The sequence below is a fragment of the Argiope bruennichi genome, chromosome 7, assembly GCF_947563725.1.
Source record: "Argiope bruennichi chromosome 7, qqArgBrue1.1, whole genome shotgun sequence".
NCBI lineage: Eukaryota > Metazoa > Arthropoda > Arachnida > Araneae > Araneidae > Argiope > Argiope bruennichi.
In genome coordinates this window covers 122,014,697-122,041,741 of record NC_079157.1, presented here as the reverse complement: position 1 = coordinate 122,041,741, position 27,045 = coordinate 122,014,697, and the positions used below count along the sequence as shown (strand labels likewise).

Sequence of the window (27,045 nt, the reverse complement as noted above, 5' to 3'; positions counted from 1 at the left end):
ACATAATTTATTAATCACCATTTAAAGAAACATCAAATCAGAACGATTAAGCTTTAACATGCAAATTGTGATACAATACAAATTAACAATACTTCAAATAATTGCGATTTAAATTCATTACTAAGTTACACAGTAACAGAAGAGGTACAATATAATCAGAAAAAAGCATTTTGCCTTCTTACAAATAAGGAAACTAAATTCCTAATAAATATTTACAAAGGATTGTAAACACATCCAACACATATCCAGTTTTATATTGAAGGTGAATAAATTTAACACAACTGTAAAATTTAGCAAAAAGAGCATGTTTATAGCATAAACAAAGGTTCAAATATTTTATTTGAACCTTTGCGATAAAGAGTTCGAGAAGAGTTCTTGCGATAAAAATATGCATAAATTATAAGAGACTATCAGAAATTAATCATTCTAAATTTCGCATCGAGTTTCTCTCCAAAATGTCTCGGTTATAATTGAAATATAATTAGGACCTCAAAACTGACATATTATAGAGAAGCCATTAACAGATTAGTCGAACTGAATTCTGGATGGTTATTTTAAATCCATGTAAAAATGGTTCTATGAAGCATTCATTTACAGAATAGAGAAGGACGTGTTTACGCATAACGGCTGAAATATTTAAAATATTGAAATCGTGCAACTAATTGCAATTTTAGATAAAGCATTTTTACAATGGGTGAATTTCTGAAGTCTAAATAAGTATATCAAAATTTTTTAATCTTGCACTTGTAACTAATGTTCAAGAGATTCTATCTAAAATCAAAATTCAAACGATTCAACCTCAAAAGTATTGATGTTTTGCTTATATTGAAACTAGATAATATTTATCTATGTGCTTTTCTTAACGGAATATTGGCATGCGATTAACAGATGTAGAATTAGAACAGCATAAACTGATTTTAATGGCAAATGCGCAAGTACAATTAATTTCATATAAGCAAATATTAATACAATAATACATAGAAATATCATGAATGTTTACAGTTGCTGATTTATTTTAGTATGACAAATGATATATAAAAATAAGTTCAAGTTTAATATATGTACAATGTGCATTGCATATTTCGAAAAAGTTATTCAATTAAACTTAACTGAAGGTTGTTGACATACAAGACAATGACAAAATTTACAAGAAACAAGTTTTGAGTTTGTTACCAGTTTATAATGGATTAGACAAAATTGCACATACAACAGAAATAGAAATAAAATAATGTTTATCTGAAAGTTAATTTTTGAAGTCAAGCAACATTTAAACTGATTAAATAAAGATGCCAATCTTGTATTGACCAGCATCGAAGACCTTCATTAATCGCCATAAAAATTGACGTCATTGCGCGAAACTCAATTTCTAGTTTAATTCTTGCCTATGATAAGGAAAAGTTCATAGGCCAAGTTTTCAGTTAGTATTATACGTATGAAATAATGGACTAAACATTTCGCAAAATTCGATTTCAATCTTTTAATGTCCATTTGTAAATGGGAAATTATTAAAGTTCAAACTTGAATATAAGTCAACAGGAAACAAATTTTACATAAAATGCATTGAAAATATATATAATTTACAAATTTGGTATTTTGTATATTAAGATAAATTTTTTAATGCATATAGACAGGTTTCAAAAAGCATAATTTTCAGTACTTAGAGAGGACTGGGTGACATTGTTCAAGAGAATGACGTTCTTATTATACTCTTACTATGAAAACTCTTAAGATCACCATATCATGGTGAATGCAAGTCTTAAATTTCCCAGATTACGAAGAAGCAGTTTTGGATCTTATGCATGAGAGCAATAACGGAACGAGTTGGATAAGATACCAATGATTTTATGTTCAAGAAAGATGGGGTAGATTTGTGTCAGATATTGCATCAAATTCTCTGATAGATTTTCGATTCTAATACTGTAAAGGCGATAATATAGAACAACAAGTTTGACCCTCAGGCTTTACACAAAAAGTGAACTGGAATCAATATTTAAAGTCTGTTCATTTATGTAAACAGTTGAATCGTATAGAAGTTGAATCTAAAAATAATACAAGCAGAATTTTATTAGATCGAGATGAAAATACTTGATTAAATCCTATTATTGAACACTTGTGAATTGGCAGCATTGGAATGATCGCAATTGGCTGCAAGAGACAAAAGAGCTGACATCTGACAAACTAACCAATCAAAGTAAAACCTCAGAAACTGGTTTGTTGCCCATGCTTGCAAGGTTGTTCAGAGAGATGCCAGTTCACATTTATGCTGGAAAAGTTTAAATGCCAAATATCAAAACTAGGTAAGAAGTATCTTGAGACAGGCTTCGTCATTTTGAACCAACATCCGATCACAAGATAGTCTCCTGTAACAATCAAACTTGAAAAATCTGCGCTCTCACGAATGATCTCACGTCAATGATCCACCAGACGATAAAACTCTGGGTGGAAGTATTTGGTTCACCAGCTCTTCAGTTTTCCTCCCTCTCGAAGGGAAGACTGCTACTGCCAGCATGGTACATGTATGTAGCCAGAAGTGAAGATTTAGAAGACGATTTCAATACCAACGCAATGACACCTTCTTACGAGTTTAAATAATTGTGTTTAGAGGAGACCGAAATTAAACTAAACATTTAGCATACTAGAGATTCAGTCGTCTGTGGGTATTTGAATGTCTGACGGAGGCTTCCGATATTAAAGCAAATTCAATTTCGACTCTACACGGATTTTATCTTTAGCCGTTTCCTTTTAAAACATTACATTTTAAGTCAACTAACAGCTATTATTTCCTTCGACTTTAAGATTATGTCACATTTGGAAGCTGCACAAAGGTTATTTAGAAGTGGTTATGGCAATTTTAAAATCGCAATCAAGTGACTTTAGATCAGAATCTAGTCACCAGTTGAGGTTATTAATGCACACCAGAAAGAATATTTAATCCACAACATGAGATTTTACTTTAGTTCCGAGTTCAATGATTTTCTCTATTATAAGCAGCATTAAAAATAAGAGGATTGAAAATAGCATTTTTTTGCCCAATAAATCACTTGGAAAACATTTCGAAACATTTGTCAGAATAGTCTCGATTTGCATCAGCATTTTTTAAAATGACAATCGAAATAAAATTGCGGTGAAAGAATACGATTAAAACGGTTATCTTTTCGAATAAAATCATAGATTCTATTATAAAAAATCCAGATTGGATTAAAATATGTGGAGGAGTGTGGACAAATTTGTCTTAACACCAGATCCAATCCTTGGAACGATACTGCTCTGAAGTCAGTCTTCAAACATATTACAGCCCTCAGTTAAATTCATGGGAAAATTTAAGAATTTGATTGTAATTGTTACTTAATTTATCGACTCTGGAAGATTAAAATACAAAATTATCCTTATGAAAGTTTTATATATCATTATGACACTCTTAAAGTGAAGATATTAAAATTGGATTTTCATCCACTTAAAATCAGAAGATTAATCTAATCGTATAAAATACAATGAAGAGATACCGGATAATACAATCGTCACCACACAGATTATTAGCCGGAAGCGGAAGAAAATGCAAAAAAACGAACTGCAATCGGCACTTCAGCCTTAATGTACGAACGGCCATTATTTTCTGATGCCATAGGATAGACGATTATCAGAAAAATTACGTCATTCAAATTTTGTTCGAACAAAACTGACTTTAGAATTTCCTTGAATTATCAATGGAGTTCCTGAGCTTTAGACCACAAACAGTTGAATAAAAATTAAATGTTATGGCAATGTGAAAGATGGCAGGCTCTTTTAAAACTTCATTTACATCAAAACAGCAAATTTCTAAAAAAATTTAGATTCTTTATTTTGTTCAACTTCATCGAGTTCGGTAAAATCTAAAGCATTATATAAATCTTCATTACGAAATTGAAATTTATTTTTAATTAAATGATAGCACTGGTTTACCGACTGCTTTGCTTTTATCTACGCGATATTCAAGATGGATCACTGTGCATGTATTAAGAATTTTGGTCTTTACGATTACGGTGAAAGAATACGATTAATAAATAATAAATTTCAAACCGAGTAGCTTCAGTTAATATTCGCGCTAGTTTTCAGTTTTTCGATATTCTCGAACTAAACAGGCCATTTTTATACTAGAGTGAAGATAAAGATTGCTAATTTAATAAGAAACTTACTAGAATTAATATCTTGATCTGAAGGCATGGAGTTCTTTAAAAAATGGATTCAAGATTGCTTATTTCTTGCTTGAAAGACAACAAGGAAATTCTCCCGCCCAAATTAAGAGCCTAACGTAATTTATATCAAGTAAATTTATACATTAAATTTAATTCGGAAGAATTCACCAAAGATCAAAATAAAATTTAAAGCTTTATAAAATTTAGCAAAAATAATCAATTCGGAACAGAACTCATTCTCATTCACAAAAGAGGATTTAGCAAATATTTGCCAATGGATTCTAAAAACCTCCGCGCTTTTGCGCATGCGTTAGGATGTGTTAAATTGGTCAAAATAGGGATGAAAGAAAAGACGAGAAGAAATGTTTACATTTAACAATAAAGTAAACTCGGTTTACACGCAGACCGAATTAAAATGAAGAAAAAAAAAATGCGGTCAGAAACGACACGATATTCGCATGTGAAAAAAGAGAAAAAGTATCTCATACAGAGATAAAAGAATGATAAAGAATTCCGGAAATGGGCGCCTCATCCCTTAGTGAGATAGAATCAGCGAAAAGTGGTCCTCTCAGGATACTAAAACGAACAGTACACATGGCTAAAAAGGACTTTTTGAAATCTAATCAAGATACGTTTCATAGTGATTTGGGGGGAATATTAAAGCACCGAAATACAAGAAACTGAATTGGAACCTTAGGGATTTGGGAAATCACAACCGGAGCCTTCACTAGTCACGGAGAGCTCGATGCGCGTTACCTCGATCAAACTTAAAATTGAATTCTTTGCAGCTTGTATTTAGCTGCTTAATTCACAAGAGTCTAAGAAAAAACTAAACAATTTGATATATAAAATGTTAAGATTATTAAAAATTATTTGAATAGACGGAATTTAAAGATCAGATTATCCTGGTATGCATGATCGTCATCGTTATACGTTCGCGATTTGCAGTGGTGTATATATTACTGACAAAAAATCGTCTTAATTTAAATAAGCACTGGTTTATACAAAATAAATCCTCAAAAGCGAGATACTTTAAAACCCTTTAAATAATTTTCCAAGCTTTAATCGAAAGAATTGGTCTAGAAATTTCCTACGGAATTGCAGTTATGAAAAGGTGCAACAGCCGCCATTTTTGTGGAAAGGATTTTAGAACTATTCTTAATTTCATTCTACTGGGAAATATTCGTATAGTATAAGAAAGAAAAATTAGCAGAAATCGCGTACTTTTCGCTAGATGGCTGATTTATGTATAACATTTAAGTAATATTGGCGCACGCGTTTGCTTTACACTCGTGTATGAAATATGAAACATAACTAATTGAAATAGCTGACAAACCGATTCCATAGTGAAAAATAAAATTGGACTCCATTTTTAACTGCAATTTATTTTTTTAAAGCCTTTTGATTATGTTGATCAGACATGATCAAAATGGCAAGTAGCCCTACAAAAGCAGAAGACGACTAATTAGCTCGCCGGCAAAAACTAATTAGCCGTCGTCAGCGGAATGAAATTAGAGTTAGAAAGATGGTTCAAATGTATACCGAATACGATAGTCTTCATGTTTCGCACGTTGATTTTTAGAAGAAAAATTAGTGAATTACTTAAAGACCTCGAAAGCTACTATAAAGATTGAAATTAAATAATGAACGCTTTTTTTCCTACATATAATTGAATAGATTCAAAATGGAAAGCAAAAAATATCTGTCTAGTAAAATGAAGTTTACAGAAAAAATTTAAATTACTTCTCGAATCGAATTTCTGTAGAAATACGTAACCAATTTATCTTATGATTTTAGAAAACTAGCTTCTATCCAGATTTGTTAATAGCATTTACAATGCCGCATTTTGTTTTCTTTAATAATTTTGCCTGCACGTTAAGAACCTTTGAGTTCGAGAAACCTGTTCTGGTAACTATATTTACTAATCCTAAAATAGGTACCATCGATATAAATCTTTCCGAAAAAATGGCTTTGGCTGTTTTTTCACTGAACGTCCTTCTGATTAGAATTTAGAAATAAAAATTGAAATTTTCTGATTTTTTTTTTTTACTTCTTTAAATCATGCTATTCAGGCGATCTTAGAATTACATGAACTACCCTTACTAGCTGCCAAGTACTACAGCAGCCCTTTGTCGTCCACGTTTCTTTGTCAGTTTGTTTCCTTCTCATTCCTTTCAAATTGATTTTGGCATACTTCAAAAGTTATTTAACGCTGAGAATGGGTAAAAGTTTTCGAAATCTTTCCGATAAGTTTTAATTCCCTCGGTTTTCATATTTTTAATCTTCGTTTTGTTACTGCAAAATACTTTTAATTACTTTCATCGGAAGACCGACTTGATGATGCTCTTTAAGAAAGCAAGACTGAAAGTTGAAGCGCTTACTCGGTGAAAGATAAATGGAATTGTACACCGATATCAACTGAAAAATGAGCTCGCTTTTTTTTACCATGCTGCCCCCAATAGCGGGTAGAATTTTAGATCAGAGAATATTGCACGCATACTTGCAGATTATAATGATGGATACCACCTAAAGAACCATCCTTCCCTACCAGAACTTTGTATAAATAAGGGTACAATTACCCCCCCCCCCCCCAGAGATTTACTCAATCGCGAGTATTTCGCTTAAAATTCTGAACGCGATCCCCCCCCCCTCTGAAGATTCCCAAACTCCCTGCCCACCACTACCAGCCGGCTGGTACCCCACCTTCCTCGCATTTGTCCCATTTCTTTGACACCGAATATAGACTCGTTAGCTGCTCCGACATCGCGTTCTTTCTCTCATTCCATCCCCCTTCATCTTTAGCCTATAATCCTTTATCATTTCCCTCCTTCTCCAACTTATCCTTCGCCATGTAAGCGCAACGATTTTCAGTCTCGTTTTTTTTTTTATATAAAACTTAACCCGATTCCTTAATGCTAAACGGGATATAAACCTACAAAGACATACGTTATCGGTTGAATAATTTAAAGGTTAAATTTCTAAGACTGAGTAATGCTGGGGTGTAACACGTCAAAAGTTTGAACGCTTGTAGGTACTCATGTTTATGATTAATTTTAAATTCGTCCCTAATTTTCATGAAAATATTTGGGTAAAGATATTAAAAAGTTTCACTGGTGTAACGAATACAAATGCAGATATAATTTGATAATTTTATAAACGCAATAAAACTAGAGATTATCCTCTCATTCAACTAAAATATTATATCTTGTCAACTATTCTGGATTAACGTGTTTTTGAAATCTAGCAAATAACAGATCTTACTACTAACCATGCATATCCAGGACACTTGAAGAGCATTTTTTTCATCTAAATTCTATGCTACAACAAGGGGATTAAAGAAATTCGAATTCAATAGTTAGGTCTTTTTTTATACAGGGAATTCTTATCAACGAATATATCATTAATCCGAGAATAACTGAAGCTAAAACGCGTTATGATTTCCTGAACTGGGTTTAAAACATAAGCAAAAAGGGAAAAAGACGTGCACAGAAGAAACTATCCGATTTAAAATGGAAAAAATAAATGGTAAGATTTCGAAATTTTAATTACGAAGTTATCATGAAACGATTGGACCCTTCGTTTAGAATTGGGATTTTAATTTATAATATTTTAACAAAGCGTTTTCTGACTATTTTGGATATTGGAACAGATTTCCTACAAAATATTGATCTTGTTATTAAAAATGTAGGCAATTTACTTCTTAATGTCCGTTTCAAATCGTGTCTTGCTAAATAAATATTGGCTTGCTTCAACGGTCGAGGAAGTACGGAAAATATTCGCAAGCATAGGAGATTTGAATTATTATACAATTTCAAAACGAAAACATTTATGGCAATGTTTGCTTTATAAAATTTAGCTTCAAAAATTAAACACTCATTGCTATGATATTACTATTCATCGGAAATTAAGACCCTTGAGTCAAGAACTCCTTGACACTCCCGTCCAATCGGCATCCATTCAATTATTACACATTTTACAAGATGATATTTTAGCTAGAAAGATAAAGTACCTATGATATTTTTAAGATACACAATCTTCAATTCCCGCTAAGGAAAAGATTTTCTGGCAGTTAAATTTGAATGAGCATTTAAATTAAAATATTAAGAGAACAAATTTACGGAATTTAGAATTGTTTTTGCATTGAAAGTCATTTTTACTTTGAAAAGCAAAAAATTTTGGGGAAAGCAGTTTTTGGTTGTTTGCATCGTATATTTTATACTGCATGGAATTTTTAAAATTATGTAAATTAAAGCATACGTAACGACTAAGTCAAAACTGAATATTATATATATTTCATAATATTCAGTTTAGTGTTTTCCTTTTCTGTATACTAATAGATTAATATTCCAGAGGAAGAAGTTTCCATTAGCCAATATATTAAATTTACCTTCACGTATATGTACGCAACTGCCATCTTCCACAACACCACATTAACCTACAAAGCCCTAGATATGCTTGATTTCTAGAATACAGATATTCAATAAAATACTTCGGAAAATTTTCATTTGATACAAAAATCTATAATACCATATGTATGAAAGAAAACTGGATTTTGTTTTTCAAATACCAAAGTATGGAAAATACCAATTAAAAGTAAAACCAACAGCCGATTATTTACAGCAAGTTATACATTCTATCCCTCGAAGTGCCAAGAGCAATCCTTATTTGTGTAAAGCATTTTGATTGAGATAAATATATTTAACACTTCATAAATTGAAAAAAATGTAGCAAATCCGTTACAAAATTTGAATTCGGCTTAATGCTTTAGTTAGCCTGAAATAAGAATTAAGATAACCAATTCTTTATCTGAAAGCATGCAGTTTTAAGTTGCAAAGATAATATTATGCAACAATTCCATATTTAAGACTAATCATAATCCCACCAAAGCTGAATTTTTGTATATTCAATTTCAATCTAAATGCATTTAAGCTGAACATTAATTGGATTAAAAAGAGAATTTACATTCCATTCTTCTTTAATATTAATCTTATGGATGCATCCGTTAATTTCGAGATTGTGAATTAAGAATTCGTAATATAGAGTTCATTTATTATAGAATTTGACTTTTATTCCATTTTGAAGCCGCAAAAGAGCCATTCTCTTCAAAAGCCAAAATATGAAAGATCTGCCTGCGTATTGTATTCTGTATAATTTCCAACTATTGAGAATGACGTGTTACTGAACCAATTTCTTCCAAAGTATTTTAATTAGTAAATAACGATTAAGACAAAGGATTCGATTTAAAATGCATTTTGTGTTTTTAACTTTGAAGTACATCACAAAATATTGAGCTCTTGTTAATAACAATTACTTCAAAAATAAGTCTCCAAAACAATTCGAAAAATGGAAATTTGACAGTTTCATTAACAAATAAAAATAGATTTAAGTACATATACCGACTAAAATTGCTCCAAAAACTGGATTTTGCAAATAGAAAAGTATAATCAAATAAATCCTAGTGTCTAATCTAAAGGAAAGCTGGAGTCCTTTACTGAATGGAGTGATTGCCATTGATTAGGCAAAGACAACGAACAAATCAGTAACTAAGATACTCTTAAAAAAAATTCAAGGATTCAAAATATTGCCATCAGAGTAAACTATCCATGAGAAACTAACTAGAAATACCAAAGAAATTAGAAAGAAAAATACGTTTTAGTATTGCCAAATCTTTCTTTATTATATGAATACATTAATCTTTATGAAATTTAAGAATTTCAGCCAGCTTAGGCAGGATTCTAGCAATCTTAATATAAATAAAGAGCACAGAATAAATCTTTACCCTTAGAAATCAAATCCAGAGTAGTACGAAAAGCTATCTTCCAAATCCTTCATTTCAAATTGTATTAATATGGGAGGGAATTCTGAACAGACATTTTATCAATGTAAAGCCATCTCTCAAAATGATCAATGAATAAATACGGAGTTAAAGAAAATTGATCAAGTGAATTCCTATAAAGCGTTCATTTCCGAATGCTCTTCAACACATCTAGAAAAGTAATCTATACAAGCATAAACATTGCCATCTAGTTCATAGACGATGTACTTAAGACTATTACTAGTATTCCAGGACAGGTTACCAAATTTCACAATTTGTTTATTAAATATTGAGTGGCACAAATATATTCGAATCTTTTTTTAATTCAATTTTCTAACACTGCAAAAAAGAGTTTAGGAAAGTGATCGAAAAGCACAAGAGGTTAAGTTACAGTTTTGATTTTTCTTTACCAGCGGCGCGAGTCATAAAATTTCTCAATAGTTGAGCATGTTTATGTCTAGAGATCCGAGAAGAAATGTCAAGATAATGGGAAATTCCAGTAAGAAGAGGGTCAAATTTATTTTAAATAGTGTGATAATGAATACCAGTACTGTAATAATTGCCCGGTTTTGGGAATGAAAGATCCCATTTTTATTTTCTCTGCTGAAAAGTCCATTTCAGCTTTAGCAATCTAAATTTTAAAAGAAAATCTAATCTTATAACAGTGATGAGTAGATACAAATTCTTTAGAATCTCTTTTTGCATCAAACTGCAAGATTATCATTTTTAGTAGCAAAGGTAACTATTCCATGTTAGGAAAATACATCACTGAAGGTCTTGCAATGTTTACAATGCAAGACCAATGTTAACAATGCTTGCAAGGTTACTTGGGTGAACCAAGTTACTTGTATCTAAGAAATGCAAACAACAAAAATCATAATTCTTCTATAAATCGTATTTTATGATCTCATTTTTGATGGATTAGTTTCAAATTAGTTGGAAGAACATAGATGCACTCGTTAATTAGCAGGTGCCAAAATCGATAACGTCTACCAAGCCAATCTTCAAAAGAAAGCCATATTAGACACAGTACATACTCTATAAATCACTGAATGCATTCTATCCTCAATAAGCTGAATAATTTTCTGAAAGTTTATTTCAACCATATGTGGAATGAGTATTTGAAGTTATGCTGAATTGTCCCACTAAACGAATTGAAAAAAAGAAAGCAATTGATAAAAGTTCGCTCGTATTCCGAGCATTTAATCGTGTGAAACTTAAAATTTCATTAGTTTTGAATACATGCAGAAGTTTAGTTCGAGTTTGAAGCCGCATATTGAGCATTTGTATTTAATAACGGGTCCAATACCTATTAAGAACATTTCAATAGTCAACATGCGATGCCAGAGCAAAATATTGCCGCATAAATGGATTATAGAAGTGATATTATGCAAATTGAATTATTCACTATTCTCCTTATTCAGAATTGAAATATAAATGTGCTAATTAGTAATAAATTTATAATGATATGACTGAAAGCAAACGTTTCCTACAAAAGGCAATTTGCCTCGGTTTACTCTGAACATGCACCATTGCGTCTATCTTCCATGAGTCTTGTATACAAGCTTCCGGAATAATCCAGAAGTAGCTTGTCAGATTGAAACCTCGACTAAAGGACTTGTCTAAGTCCTTTATATAAACTAGAAACAAAGCCATCACTTCTTTAGAGTAAAGAGTTTGAAACTAAACTACAAAAGGTGAAACTTATTTTGAAAGACTACCTTCTCTATAAACTAATGAAAACATACTTAAATATTTCTTGAAGAAATTTAGTCCGTAGATTAATGAACAGCTAAGCTTTTTCTTGCTTACGCACACAAGGCAACTCAGCTACACCACAGGAAAGCAATCCGAATGATTTTAGTTGAAGCCTCGGGAGGAATTCAACAAGCAATAGACGTAAAAATGATTTCTCCGTCTTCCGAAACCAGATGTATAATATTTTTGACAATCTATTTGACCTTAATATGCAGATATTTCTTTTGAACATACAAATCTAATAATGAAATTCCATTACTTGAACTTCTCGTCTTGAGAGTTCAAATCACTGATATTCAATATATGGTTATTTGATCTTTTCAAAATTGGAATTTCGTTTGTAGGCCTAAGAACACCCGGCAAGTGATCAGCGATTGATGCCAAAAGGAAAATATGCAATTAAAGACAGAACGCGATACAAATCAAGTTCATCATCAATTTTATTTACAAAAATTAAAGATTAATTAATAGAAATTGCTTCTTGGAATAGATCTCCGATTCCTACATACAAAATTTGATAAGTTATATTAATTGCGAAATTGGAAAATTTAGACTTCTTGGGTTATTTTAATTTTCTAAATGTTCCGTATTATTGTTGGGCATGTTAATTCCGAATTATTAGATAAAAGTATAAATTAAGCTTCTTTATAATCCAGTCATTGCGCTTTAATTCTACCCAACTCTTGAAATCGCTGCCCTCCCGCTAGCCGGCTAGCTTCCCCACCATCTACCTGTCGAACTGCCTATCAATAACAACTACTAAATCAGTAATTTTTAATAATCGTTTATTAGCGCTGTAAGTATTGCAGAAAACCATACACACATCACACTCATTCTTTACACGCATCTCAATTACACCTGGCTTTACTTTCCTTCAAAAAGAAGCTTAGTTTAACACTCTAACATCCAAAATAAAAACTAAGTTCGGGGACGAATTAGTTCCGGGAGTAGTCCAACCAGTGACGACTCTGAATTTTCTTGTCTACCTACTTTTATTCCAAGAAGCAAGATGTTTAGATGAATCGATTTTAATTTTATGTAAAAAAATGGAAGTTAAATTATATATGGTGTAAAATATTAATGATACAGAAAAATTTAAAGATGAAGTTAATATTTTAACGTTATTTTAATTTTATAGCGTCTTTAATTGCAATTTTCTCTTGGCGGGAGATGAAGATCACATTTGAAAGAAGATTGTTTTGTGCAGTTGAAGAGTCCCATGTTTTATACGAATTTTCAGCTGTAAATCGAGTTTAAGTCCCAGTATTTGTCTACCTTAATGTTCTTCACACAAAGTATTCGATTATAGGTTTTTGCTCCATTAAATAACGATCAGATAGAGCGTTTAAGGGAAATAGCAATCGGCTCATTTAAGAGCTTGTTAGCACCAGTATTCTATTGTGCATCTCGGATCATGAACTTTCAACTGCTATTCATTTTAAATGATGCGACTAATTAAGAAAGATCTGTGTCAATGAGGTCCAATTGTTAAGCAACTTCTCCCGATTGTCGCCCATTCCACCAACAAAGAGTTCCAGCGTATTCTTTTCCAAGAAATATAAAGCGAAATATCTGTCGAAATGTCTATCACGCGGGCAATCATGAATCAAATCTCAATAGATTTTAAAACATGGAATGGAAATTCAAGCGAGCCTGATATTGCAAAAAAATCTGAAAAATCAACTTGCACGCTTTTGAAACGAAACAGTAGCCCAAAAAGGCAAAACTTTACATTCTAGCTTCGTAACCAGAGAAATAACAGCTGCTGATATTTATGAATATACTTCTACAATGAAATTTTTAGTCAAGTAGTTTTAAGTAGAATGTTATACAGACAATCGAAAATACTTGCAAGTTTTGGCTATGTTCAAACAGCTGGTGATATAAAAGAATATAGCATCTCAGATTCACCAGAGGCAGAAAGAAAAATTGTAGAAAAATGGAATATTTGTGTCATTTTCCAAGTTATGGTGACTATCAGTTCATTATAGTCAGTAGCTGTCGAATTGATGGTTCATTACAAAAACATTTCGTCATGGAAGTTAGACTAAATTGGAGAAAAAGCATTACCAGCATGATTTGATAAAGTGTTACAGGAAACGGTACAAGCCTCCTCGAGGGAACAGATCCCAACAGATGATTCTGTTTTGGATATAATCGAGAACTTCCATGAATATAGTTGAATATACAGCAACCTTCAACAGCAGAGATACTGAAAACTGTTGCATTTGTTCTCCTCTAAAGTACCATATCTAAGCATGGATAGCTTGGTTGGTAGGGTGCTGGATTCGCATCCCTTGGGTTGCGAGTTTGAACTCCGCCGGCAGAAGACTCCGTGTACATAACGGGTGGTGCGCGTATAAATCTGTCGTAGCCACAAAGTCCTCCAAGTCGAGACAATACCACAGGGGTACTGAATCTGAGGTGATCATTCTTCGATTTAGGTCTAAATTACAATCTGTCGATGAGTAAATGAAATGTATGAATGGAGGCTGTCCCGTGGGAAAAAGTCTGAGACGCATGAGTAGCTAAGACTAACTCTTGGCCCTAGATGGTGCTACTGAAACAAGAGTCGCAGAAACTGCTTTAAATGGCCGATTTCGTCAGCGTGTTTGTCTATAATAAATGACAAACAACAACCATATGTAAAGAAATGCGGGACCTTTTCGTACAAATCTCATTACGATTTCAGCCTCCAAGGACGAGCTTAATTTCAAACATAAGCCATTGACAGTTTGGAAAAAGTCACCTATCCTTCCCACCTGTTATCCGAATAGAATGCAGACTGTCCAGTGTAAAATGTTGAAATTTCAAATTCCGGACAATTCCTTGAGGAGGACACTTTTTCAAATGAATAAAAAATTTAATTTTTTCCATCAATTAAGGAATAAGCAAAAACAAAAGGGGTCTAGTTTGCATCAGCTTCCGGGGAGGAGAAAGAGGCCTGGATAATCGATTCTTATTGATGCAATAGCCATCTTTAACACTCCTAATGAATATCTTTGGAATGGAATAGGGAAATGTGTATTACAAAATTGAACGAACAAAGCTCGTTGGAGAGAGTTTAACAAATCGATGATCAAAAATCTATTCTGCTTGACCATGTTAAATCAGTGTTTACATAATTTAAGGAAACATGAGTGCTGCCAGAATACCAGCACTGATTTCACCATTCTTTATCTAGCAATATTAAGCCAACTTCGCACACATTTTAATCTAAGTGTTAAGCGCATTGTGCCCAATACAGCTTCGCACCTTTATTTAAATTTGTTTTAAGCAACAGAGGAAGGAATTATACAAGGGATTAGATAAGAAACCAGTGGCAACAAGATTTCTTATGTTCAATTTACTATCACTCCAGTTGGTCAAATTTTTCTCATCGTATTTAACGCCATCCACAACATCCAAGATTGAAAAACTTTGACAGTATACAACATATCTACAGATCCAAAAGGCAAAGTAGATCACATCTGGTATATCAATTCAATATTGTGAACTACTCGTAATTTCTTCACGCTTAAAGGAAACTCAATAGTTTATTGAATCTACTACCATAGATCAAGAATATTGGATATTTGATAAAACTGCTTTATAAGTCAATGCTCAATATAAGTTACTATAACTTAATTGAATTTAGATACATTAGATTAGAAGAAAAATTGCTTTAAACATTTGAATGCTCATTTTTAAAAATCGGCATTTAAATTCAACGTTTTCAAATTCATTTATGAAACGAAGCGAAATATTGTATTATGCTATTATCAAATATCATAATTTCAAATCTGTTGGAAAAGAGGCATTGCTTCCAAAAATGCCGAGATGTAATGAAAAATTCTCTAACTTGTGAAGTTGGAGTACAAATATTACATAAATACAATTAGTCACCCAGTCTCTATATTCTCTGCAGTAGGTACATTTTAGGCAAAATAAGCAAATATAAACTACAAAGTTATTTTACCAGAAGAAATGACATTTTATATCAAATCTATTATAGATCAGCTGTAGGAACAAAAATATTACAAATTACATCTAAATTGAAAGATTAAGAACTTATCATGAAATTATACGATATATATATATTTATCTAAATTTTACAGAAATCAATAATTTTAACAATTTTTTTTTAAAAAAAACAGAAGCTGCAGACATTAAGATTTACCAACCATTTAAAAGAATATTCATTTCGAGTATTACTATAGTTAATAATTCAGCACTCTTGAATTTAAATGAATGAACCAATTTTAAGAGAATTTCATTTACTCCGAGACTAAGGCATTTGATTATTTGAGATCAAATTTAACATACAGAATTTTTCCAATTAATTTTTTCACTTGGATATTTAACACTTGAAGTATCAAAACTTCAATACCTTCACAAGAACAGGAGTCGATAAACTCATTCATTTGGTATAAGTAAATGATATTTTTTCTTAAACTCTATGGACAGAAATACACGCGAATTATGCATAATTATAAATTTTTCAAAGCGATGTGCAACTTTGTCAAAAGCTACTTTATTTCGTTGTCTGGCAGGTTGGTGGAGGTTATTTTTCTCCTTCAAAGAACACATACGAAAGCGCATTCACTCAAGACTTTCAGGAATAGGCAACTTATTTCTGTATATTATATATTTTTTACTTCTATGTATATTGAAGTCCATTTTCACCATGACGGACAGAGGATCTAACACTATCATTAGTTTTTGACTTTGAGACCGTTATAATATATACTTGGAATTAGGCACCAATCCTCTATGAAGGCCATCGACATCATCACCCACGAATAATCTGGACTTCCTTTAAAATAGGCGCTGATAAAAAATCTAACCAAATAGTTTCCATAACATGGACAAGTGAAATTTCATAAACAAGGGTAACTTCGTCAACGAAACTTGCAAGCTTTAGAATGCATAGAAAGAATTCCAAAATATGAAATGTTCAATAGAATACAAGCTGCTCTAATCTGATAATGCAACAATTGATTATACAATAAGTTTAAGATAAAAGAAAAAATTGTTTAAACAATATGAAATTCTGTAAAAAGGTGAAAGTGGAAGGTCTATTACAACCAGTACTGTCAAACTGATTATGTCTGCGCATTTCTACAGTTGCTCTTAAAATGGATGCCTGGATATGTTTCTTTTTGGAACTAAACATAATGTATAAATTATTGAAATCCAATTTGTTGCGAAATTCACCACTATCTATACTTAATCTTTTAGTGTATGTTACATCACTGTGTGAATATTATCTTGGCGCAGGATCAGTTGATAAACTGCGCCGAACTCGCTTGAAAATCGTAAAACTAAAACTTTCAAATACATTCGTTTAAGAAAAAATGAGAACTCTAATCTATACTTAGATGTTAAGAGCAAATTCGACAGCAATTACTCAAATTAAAAGTGACTATTAAGTTTCCTTTCTTCGTAAGATTAAACATTAAGTGATCAGCTGCTTACACTAGAAAGTAAATTTACAATTAAAGACTGCCATGGGGAAACAATGCTCAAGAGGGGTACGGATACTTACAAAACGTCTTACAAATTAACCCTAATAAAGAAATTTTATATAAAATTTCTTCCTTAACGTAGCATTATATTAAGAAATCTTGTATTAAAATATGCACTAAAAAATTTACATTTAATACTTTAACTGAACTCTGTCAAATTTAGCTCTTTTCCCGCTTTATTTTTGAAAAATGAATATTCGGTAGATTTTATTTTGCAGAAATATAGAGTTAATAGCTTCCCGTTATATTTTCTATGATGTTAAAAGTATAAATTAAGCTTCTTTAAAATTCTTATCTAATTCTACCCGAGCTCCAAAGTTTACCCACCCACCAGCCGGCTGGCATACCCACCGTCTACTTATGTCCTCCAATAAAACGTCCTTTCTGAACCTCCAATAAAACCTCTACTTAAATACTTTAATCATTTCATTCTTTTAAGATTCGTTGCATTGAAAACCATTCATTCAACACTTTCACACATTACATTCATCTCTTGCTTAATTTGCTTGTCTAAAACTAAGAAAGAAGCTTAATTTCGTACTTTTACATCCTAGTCCGAAAGATAAAACCACTCATTTTAATAACCTCGAGTAACTTAGTTAAACAAAGTTAAATATGTTTATAAATAGAAATATTAAGTATTGAATTAAAAAGGCTTTAGGTATTTATAATGATAATTTTTTTTTAAAAAAAAGACGTTTGTTTTACATTTATAGCGACGAAAAAATGCTTGAAAATTGTGCAGACCGATTATAAATATTAATTTAAATTAACGGAGCCTAACTACCTCTACAAATTTTCCTGTTTACATTTTCTGATCTTAATTTAAAAATGCGCCGAAGCTAGAAGTTTTATCAATCTCAACTTTCAAGATATTCAAAATTTATTTATTCTTAAATTCCAAAAATACGCGTTTTGCGCCTTTAATGGCAATTACTTGTAGAATAAACCGCTGATCACAAATTCGTCTTTATAAATATTAGTGAGCAATTATGATATTTACAATTATAAGATGCAGTTTGGCAACTGTTATCGGCTCTTGTATTAATTTTGAACTAAAAATTCTACAGAGTTTTTTCGTATGAAGTTTTAGGCATTTTGTAACTTTCTATAAAAAAATGAATACATTTCGCAATATTTGTTAGTGAAAAGAAAGTTCATCTTTAAGAATATTTACGAACTACTTGCAATTAATAACCAAGAGTTAACAGATTAGAGTCAAATCACTGATCATATTACTTTCTAAATCTGAATTTGGCCAACGTTTTACCAAACAACCAGCCTATATTTCCATATTTTTTAACTTGCATTTTATTTTACTGGATATATATTGATAAAGTTTTCGTGATAAAAGTCGGCCCTGAAAAAGTACTAATGTTTCAAATTGATTTTCTGTATAATCTATTAAGCTAGGAGCAGAAAGCAGGAACTGCCAGCTCCCCACATTACCAAATACGCAATTTGATTCCGATACTCAATTCATAAGTATACATTTATACAGATTTTTCAGAAATTCTTGAAGTCTGCATAGTTTATTTCAGTTGTTTAAGATTTATTCCTTTTCCTGGAAACTTTAAAAGAAAACCTTTGTTAATATTTTTCGTGTCATCAATTCTATTTATAATTGGATCTGAAGAGGTCACCAAGTTTCCAAGAAGATTTTAGGAAAATCAAGTCTCCTTAATATTGAAAAAATTGGGGAACCGAGAAATAATTAGTCAGATGAACACGAGATCCTAATCCAAGGGAATTCAATTAGGTTGTAATTTTTTTAATAAGAGATTAGAAGTTCAACCATTGTTGCTGCATAAAACAATGGGAATAACCAAAAAAAAAATGACGAGATTAATATATTAAACTGGAGTTTTAGCAAACCAAATGAATTGAAAATTTGCCGTTTAAATGCCCTTGTTTCCCCCGCGGAGCTGTTCACAGACTGAGGCAATTCAAAATCGAAGCTGCAATAAAATAAACAAATGGAATATCAATTTCTTATGCACGTGTTTCTTTAGCAAGTGTAGAAAAAAGTGACCAGAAATGTCGGATGAGACTCATTCTTTACAAACTTTATTGATGATTTGGCGAGAATCAACTTGACTACAAGCAGTTGGAACTCAGCAGCTGCAAACACTACTGATCATTTAAATAAATTCCTATCTGTTCAGAATTTCTCTGCAGAACAAGAGGATATAAAAATATCCATAAAAACAAACCAAACATCACAATAAATAACAAAATGAACAATGACGAATCCAGTGTGCAAAATTATGATTAGCTTGAAGGAAAAGATTTGAAAAAATTCGTATTTAATATTATACTTTTACGACAAAATTTAAGTAGACAGCAAACATTTTCCAATATATTCGGTTAAGTTCATTGTTCAATATCTATTCCATACTTGGAAATATCCAGTGAAAAGTAACAAGTTGGGGAAAAATCCTTGATTGCCCCTTTGTAGAATGCTTGGAGTTCTTAATCTTTCGTTGAGCTTGCACCGAGATCGCGAAACTGAGTACTACAATAGATTTAGATTCGTTTGCACATCATTAAGTGTCAAAACTCCGTATGATGCAGCGAAGGCACAATATAAGCAATTTAATTAAAGAGCTGCTTTAACACGATTTTAAATGGTTGGTAAACTTTTTATACAACCCCTCTAACCGGAATTTAAATATATGTTTACTTAACACTTTAACGATCATATTGACCACCGTTCTGGTCAGAGGGCTTATCTAAGTATCATATACTGCATACCACAGATAATAATAAATTCAACAAACGATACTAATTAAATCACGATAGAAGCTAGATTTTAGTACTAATATTTTAAAAGTTCAGTATTTAAATTCATTGGAGCTTACATCCATCTTGAGGAAATTTCAACACCTCCAGATTCTCACTTTAGAAGATGGCACATCCATCTTTATTTAGAAAGCAGGTGGTATGGGATATCTTGCCATTAAACAGGCCTCCATTCAAGTCATCCTAGAAAGAATTATGCAATTGTAAATACTTGCTTGACAATACAATACAAAATCTATTTCTACTGTCTTTACTTTGAAAAAAAAAATAAAGTTTTGAAGAAATTTATAGAAGAACAGTTGAGGTTTCGTTTGAGAGTCTACCGTTTCATGAAAAATGCTCAATTTCTACTACATTACATTTGATGGAAATACTGAACTTTCATAATTCATGTGCCGAGAAAAGATGAAATTAATTTTCTAAACAATTTTTTTCATTCAATTTATGTACAGTTTAGAAATTGGGCAGGTATTGCTTTCTGGTTTGATTTTACAGTTCATAATTTTCAGTTCTAAATATATATCAAAATGATATAAAAACAGTGTCAACCATGAAATAATCATGAATTATGAAGTTTCAGTTATGATAATACAAAAATCGATTAAAGTGGTAAAAGTTGGAGACCTTAAAGACAAAATTCTAGTCTTTAAGCACGCCTTTATAAAACTGAAAAAAGGAAAGATTTTCATTGAAGACCTATGTTAATAAAATCAAGATATGGAAAAGCGTATTTCCGACAATCGCTGAAAGTTACAGGTATCGTTAGAATTCCAGTTTAGTGCATCTCTGCGAGAAACTTAAGAGAAAGGCTGTGCTTTGGTATTCATACTTGAAAATTAATTGGAGTTTAGAAATTAATGATAAAGAATTAAAATCTTAAAATAGTTTCCAAATATCGGCTTGGGTAATTACGAGAACGAAATGAAATGGTTACTCCAAAAATCAGGGTGATGTCTTTTAGGGTTAATCAATTGATATATTAGACAAAAATGTTTGGAAAATATTTTCAGCAAAAAATTATTTTATCACTGCATTAAAAAGAGTAATGAACAACCCAGAGGTAAAACATACTTGACATTAGAAAATGTAAGCTATGAATCAATGAGTCAAAAATCATTACATAAAATTTAACATTTTTGTTGCCATGAATCCTGCTTGAGATTCGGAAGACTACTTAATAAGGTTCTTGTTTTACAATTTTATTTGTAGCAAAGTTAATTTCTAAATAGGTGTGGATCACAGGCAATTCACACGGCGAACTGGATAACAAGGGGATATATACTAAACATCTATATTTTCTACTCTCATGAAAGTATACATAGAACTATTGTCATCTAAACATTGACGACTCTGAACTCGTAAAATAACTCACACGGGGTTACGTTTGTCATTTGCTTATAACATTTGTGAACCTGGTGTTTTGGCAAATCGTTTTTAACTTTTAGATTTGATACATTTCTCTTTAATATAATCAATATAAGGAACTTTTTAAAACAATTTAAATTTAAGTCACCCTTCCTCATAAACAACGTACAAAAACATCGTTAAATCCAATTTTCAAATTCACTCCATCTTATTTTTAAATCGCATTTAATAAATATCAAAGTATACTGCCTCTGGTTAACTTGGGGTATAATCCATCGAAACTTTTGAACCCTTTAAAAATGAGTTATTTGACTTTTGCTTATTATATACTAGCCGCCTTTGGCGACCAGCCGGTTCGCCAATCTTAATGTTCGTTAAAATTTTAATAATTAAATATTTTATGCAATTTCTTTAGCTTTAATAGCTTCTTCATCAAAATATTTTAAAACTTCAAATTTTGATTATCATATAATTCATTCATAATATTATAAAGGCCTTCAGTCATAACGTAATATGTATCTCATTTTCTGTTAGCACCCGTAGAATTTATGCTTTAAATTAAAGTGGAAAGAATTTATCTTCAATTAATATAATAATATTTTTTACTGAAACAAAGCATTTTTTTATAATCTGATTACTGAAAATAGAGTCACTCAGCGTTTAAACTTTATGGGCACTAAAGAATATCTTTTTAAATTTATGTAATATCTCAAGAGTTGGTCAACAAAATTTTCTTAGATTCATTATGAGCAGATCGATTAATTAACAATGTTTAAATTTAAATGCATCAAACACTAAGAAAATAAAACGAATCGTTTAAAATAAACGGTTGAAAACAGGTTTTAAAAAAACTACTTAAAAAACGATGTACTTAAAACTATAAGCATATACAAAAAATATATAACTAACATAAATACAATTTACTTACAAAAGCATGCAACTAACACAAAAATAATTTAAATCATCCATTGATAACGTTGTCATGGCAACAATCAGAACAGAATGCGCATGCGTGAATTTTCTTCGCCGGTTACGTAACGCAAATACGTGATTTTTTCTACGCCAGTTGGGGTAACGCTATGCGGATTAGAAATTTTTAATTTCCTTTATTCTGTTTTATTTTAATTCAAAAGTACTTCGGAATGAATCTGAAAGATTGATTCATTAACAATGTTTAATTTTAAATGCATCAAACATTAAGAAAATAAACAGAACCGATTGAAATAATCCGCCGAAAAATTTTAACCCTAGCCTCATTACTGTTGAGAGAAAAAAAAACTGAAGCCTTTCTCGTTTGGCGCTGGGGATAATGGAAGATTTTTTTTGGCGGAAAAGTTGGCGGTGGGGAAAATGGAAGATTTATTTGGCGGGAAAGTTGGTTTTTAATTAATAATTAAAATTCTAATTAAAATTTCGAAAAAAGAAACCCCAGGTGCACATTCCCAACCTCCAAGGTATACATGTACCAAATTTGGTAGCTGTATGTCAAACGGTCTGGCCTGTAGAGCACCAACACACACACACATTGAGCTTTATTATAAGTATAGATAAACGATTAAAATCTTGAGTAAAGTAAGATTAGTTATTTTAAAATTCTATTTTGAATTAGGAGCATTTTTAGGAGTACCCTAGAGTTCTGAACCCTCATCCTACAAGGAGAACAACGCTACATCCGGCACCCTCTATATGGATTTCATCCCACCAGCAAAATGTTTGACCATATGTAAAATGTGGACACCGCACTATTATTAGATTACACGCAAGCAAATGAACAATAAATGTTAATTTCAGTAGGATTACATTTTAATAAAAATAAACAATTTTTAAGTTTTTTTACCTTTACATACAAGTCAGCCAGAAATTTCCATGGAAGGACTCAAAACAAATGCAGGATCCCTTGGAAATCGAGTGAAGCGCAGCAGAATATTCATTTATTCAATCGGGAAGTTCCGGGCTTCCGAGTATTCCGAAATCGTAATTTCGAAACTCCTCCGTCAACGATGGTTTTCAACCTAAAAATATAAAGGGAAATATTGCCAGATGGAAACTGATTAAGTTGCACTCATTTTCATTTGTGAATTTATGGTTTTCAAATCAACAGATAACTAAGTATCAAATTTTATTTGCAAATATCAAATAATTTATAATTACAATTTAATTCGGATAGATAACTTCAAATTACTTCGAAATTTCCAAGTAGAGAGCGGGACAAAAATTTCTAGATATTTAGTGCACGTTACCTTGATATTAATGCATATGTTAAATAGTCAATTGGAAAAATTGAGTCTTTATTTGAGGAAATTTGAGAAATTATCAATTTTGTTAATAAATCATTTGTTTGCTTTTTTTGTTCGGAAAAGTTCGGCTTTTCTCTAGTTTTATATACAGTTCTGAAATTTTGTACACGCATTGATTTTCGATATTAGTTGATTAGTTTTCTGAAACAAGTTCAAAATTTTCATAGGGAGTCTACATTTAATAAATTGAAGCATGAAAAACATGAATACCAAACTTACTATATCAGCTATAAGATTGATAAAGATTCCAAGTTATAGTATTTCTATCAGTATCAAGATAAAACGGTCTTGTTTTGACGCTAGGTAAACAAATTATTGAATCGTAAAATCCAAGATTTCAAAATACAAAATCTTAAAATTGTCAGTGGAATAATCGCTGGATTCGATTCTCATTTAATGCTTGGGTGTTTATTAGCATCACTTTAAAAGGTTATCCAAAGACGGAGAGAGTTATTTAGTATACATTAAATCAGAAACTTGGAAAATATTTAAATGCTTATTAAACAGAAGACAATTTTATTAAAAATCTGGATGCCGAAATAGTAAACCCATTACGCGTAGAAAATGCAAGAGGCTTTAGTACTTCAATGAGGAGCAAAATCATAGAAAACAGCACAAAAATTACCTGCATAAATTGGATTATTCTTATTTGCTTAAGCCCTTTCTATTTGAACCTCGCGTTTCGTACCTAGCAGATAGGATAAAATCTTTTCCTAATTGATATACAAAGAACTACTTAAGTTCTTTTAAATTAAATAAGCGTGTTCCCAGTATAAATCTGAAAGCTTTAATTCATCTTTCAATTCCCTTCCATCTTTTATCTAAACTATACCGATCAGCTAAATTCTATCAATTCCGATTGTTTAAAAATTTCCATTCAAACCAAAATAAATTTTATTTCACTTAAATTATTCGAATCTTGCATAAAAGATGCATGCTTTAATTAATGTTTTGTTTTAAAGCAAAATGGAATCCAAAATTTATTGGCCCTATAAATTTGAACCCTGATCAAACATCGAGAAGAGTACTAGAGTTACCACTTTTTCAGATTTCTGTACCATAGCAAAGGAAATGAACTTGATCTCGCTTAAAATCTGAACATTGCACATATTTTTAGATTACATGCAAGGATGCAACCATTAAGTGTTAATTACTTCAATAAAATAGCATTTTCATAAGAGTAAATCAAGCAGAAATTGTTAAAATTCACTTACTTTAGATTCATGTTCGCTTGAGAATTCAGATGAATGTTACAGAACGTATACGGGATCTTCAGAAAATGCATTTGCACCATAGCAGAATCGTGTAATGCAGAAGTTCTTTAATAGTTTTGGAACTTCATAACCTAGAAAGAGTAATATACCCAAATATTATCCATCTCGAATGGATTGTATTGTATACAATTGCCACGATTGTTAAATGGGAATTGATTTTCGGTCTGATAGATATCCAACAGTTTATTTACAAATGTCAAATAAAATACAACTTATTGTTTCTAATGGCTCTTGTCTAGACAAGCCCACTGACTTCAAGTAATTCGGGGTCTCTTGAAGTCTTTTTTTCAGTAGCGCCATCTAGGGCCAAGAGAACGACTTAGCTACACACGTCACAACCCATTTTACGGGACGACTTCATTCACTCATCCACAGATTGTAATTTAGACCTGAATCGGAGAACGATAACCCCTAATCCAGTACTCCAAGTGGTAATACTCTCGACATGGAGGACTGTGACCACGACAGATTTATACGTGCGCTAGCTACCACACGCACGGGGAGTCTTCAGCCGGTGGGGTTCGAACTCGGAACCCGAGGGATGCGAATCCAATACCCTACTAACCAGGCTATCCCGATCAATTACAACTTATAACTTACCAATTTTGGGTAGATATTCGTCATAGATAACTTGAAAATTTTGCAATAGGCGAGAGAAAGAACAGATTTTATTGAATTTTAGCCCTCGAAAGGTGACTCGCTCACCACGCGATTTAATGTTGCAACTCGAGAGGCGACTGTTGCTCACTGCTTCGGTGCGGAAATTCGATGTGCAGCGAAAACCATCGTTTCTTTTTAAGAACTCAGCATATATTTGAAATGTCGCATAAAGGTTTAAAGATTGATAAAGTGTGAATATATAAGCTTTATAAGTTAAACTGTGTGTGTAATTTTAAATTAGAGGCAAGAAATTCGCAGAGTGCTACAAAACGGCTCGAGTTATTAGTTGGTTAAAATACATTTATGAAATGCTAAATGTTTATTAATACAACTGCTATTCACTTCTTGAAACAGAAATCTGTGGAAAAAGCTATTCCATGTTCAAGAAGTTATTCGTTTTATCTTCTAAAGAATATCGTTATTTAAAATTTTGAATATAGGCCCTATTAGTAAGAATGAAACTTCTAATCTGATATACCGCCATACCGTTGAAAACATTTGACAATTGAAGCTCAACAATTTGGAACTTTCTGTCACTAGATATTGGGTAGAAGTTGGAGTTTCCATAAATGCTCAATAAACTGCCTCTTTTAACACACGGAATAATATAACTAAAGTTTTAAAACTTCGCCAAAATGCTTCCAAATTACAACAAAAATTTTAAGATCCGTATGATACAAATTTGGTATATGAATAAAAAACAATTATCACCTACACAAAGTTTGAAATTAATGTAATTTAGTTTGAATAGTGTTGCCTTGTACTCAATAAAACTCAAGTATTGACGCTTTGAGGTTGTATTAAAATTAATGTTACTTACTATTTTCCATATCAGAGCAAAAGCTTCTGGAACTTTCTGTACGAAATAATATTTGAAGGACGCACAGCACGGCACCATGCCGAGTTCAGCAGGGAGAAATTTCGAATCAATCTGAAATTTCTAGAAAGTTCTTCTGTGAAATAAACAATAGCAACGTGCGGCACGAAATCCAAACGAGAGACTTCACTTCGGATTACTTATATCGTTCCAAAGTGATGAATGCGCAAGCGCGGTCAAAAGAGTTTTCATTTGACAAATGATGCATCTTCTTCACAATGCAAATACAAAACGCTTTTCCTCTTTAGAAATTATTGAGGACCGCAGTGGCCTAGTGGTCAAGTCCTGGTTTCGCAGTCGGAGATTTGCAGATGCATGAATCAATTCTGCTAAATATCTACGATATATTTGCTGGTACGCGATATATGCACATCGTTGGTTAAATTATTTCTCAATGATGGGGTGTTGTTATCGGTAAAATATTAAGATGGTTATTGCGACATCATCAACATCTCATCAAGTTTCAAAACTAAATATCTTCCCTCAAATAATCTTCCAATGGCTTCAGTATTTGACTT

At 31.7% G+C, this 27,045-nt stretch overlaps 1 long non-coding RNA gene across 1 annotated transcript; it reads right to left on the bottom strand.

Annotated features, from left to right (window-relative positions):
• Positions 1-18,023: 18,023 nt before the first annotated feature.
• LOC129976075 (uncharacterized) lies at positions 18,024-26,626 on the bottom strand. The gene is made up of 4 exons (XR_008785078.1): positions 26,471-26,626; positions 24,931-25,061; positions 23,257-23,431; positions 18,024-20,237 (listed from the first exon to the last, which is right to left on the bottom strand). It is a non-coding gene; the product is annotated as an uncharacterized LOC129976075 (long non-coding RNA).
• Between the last annotated feature and the right edge of the window lie 419 nt (positions 26,627-27,045).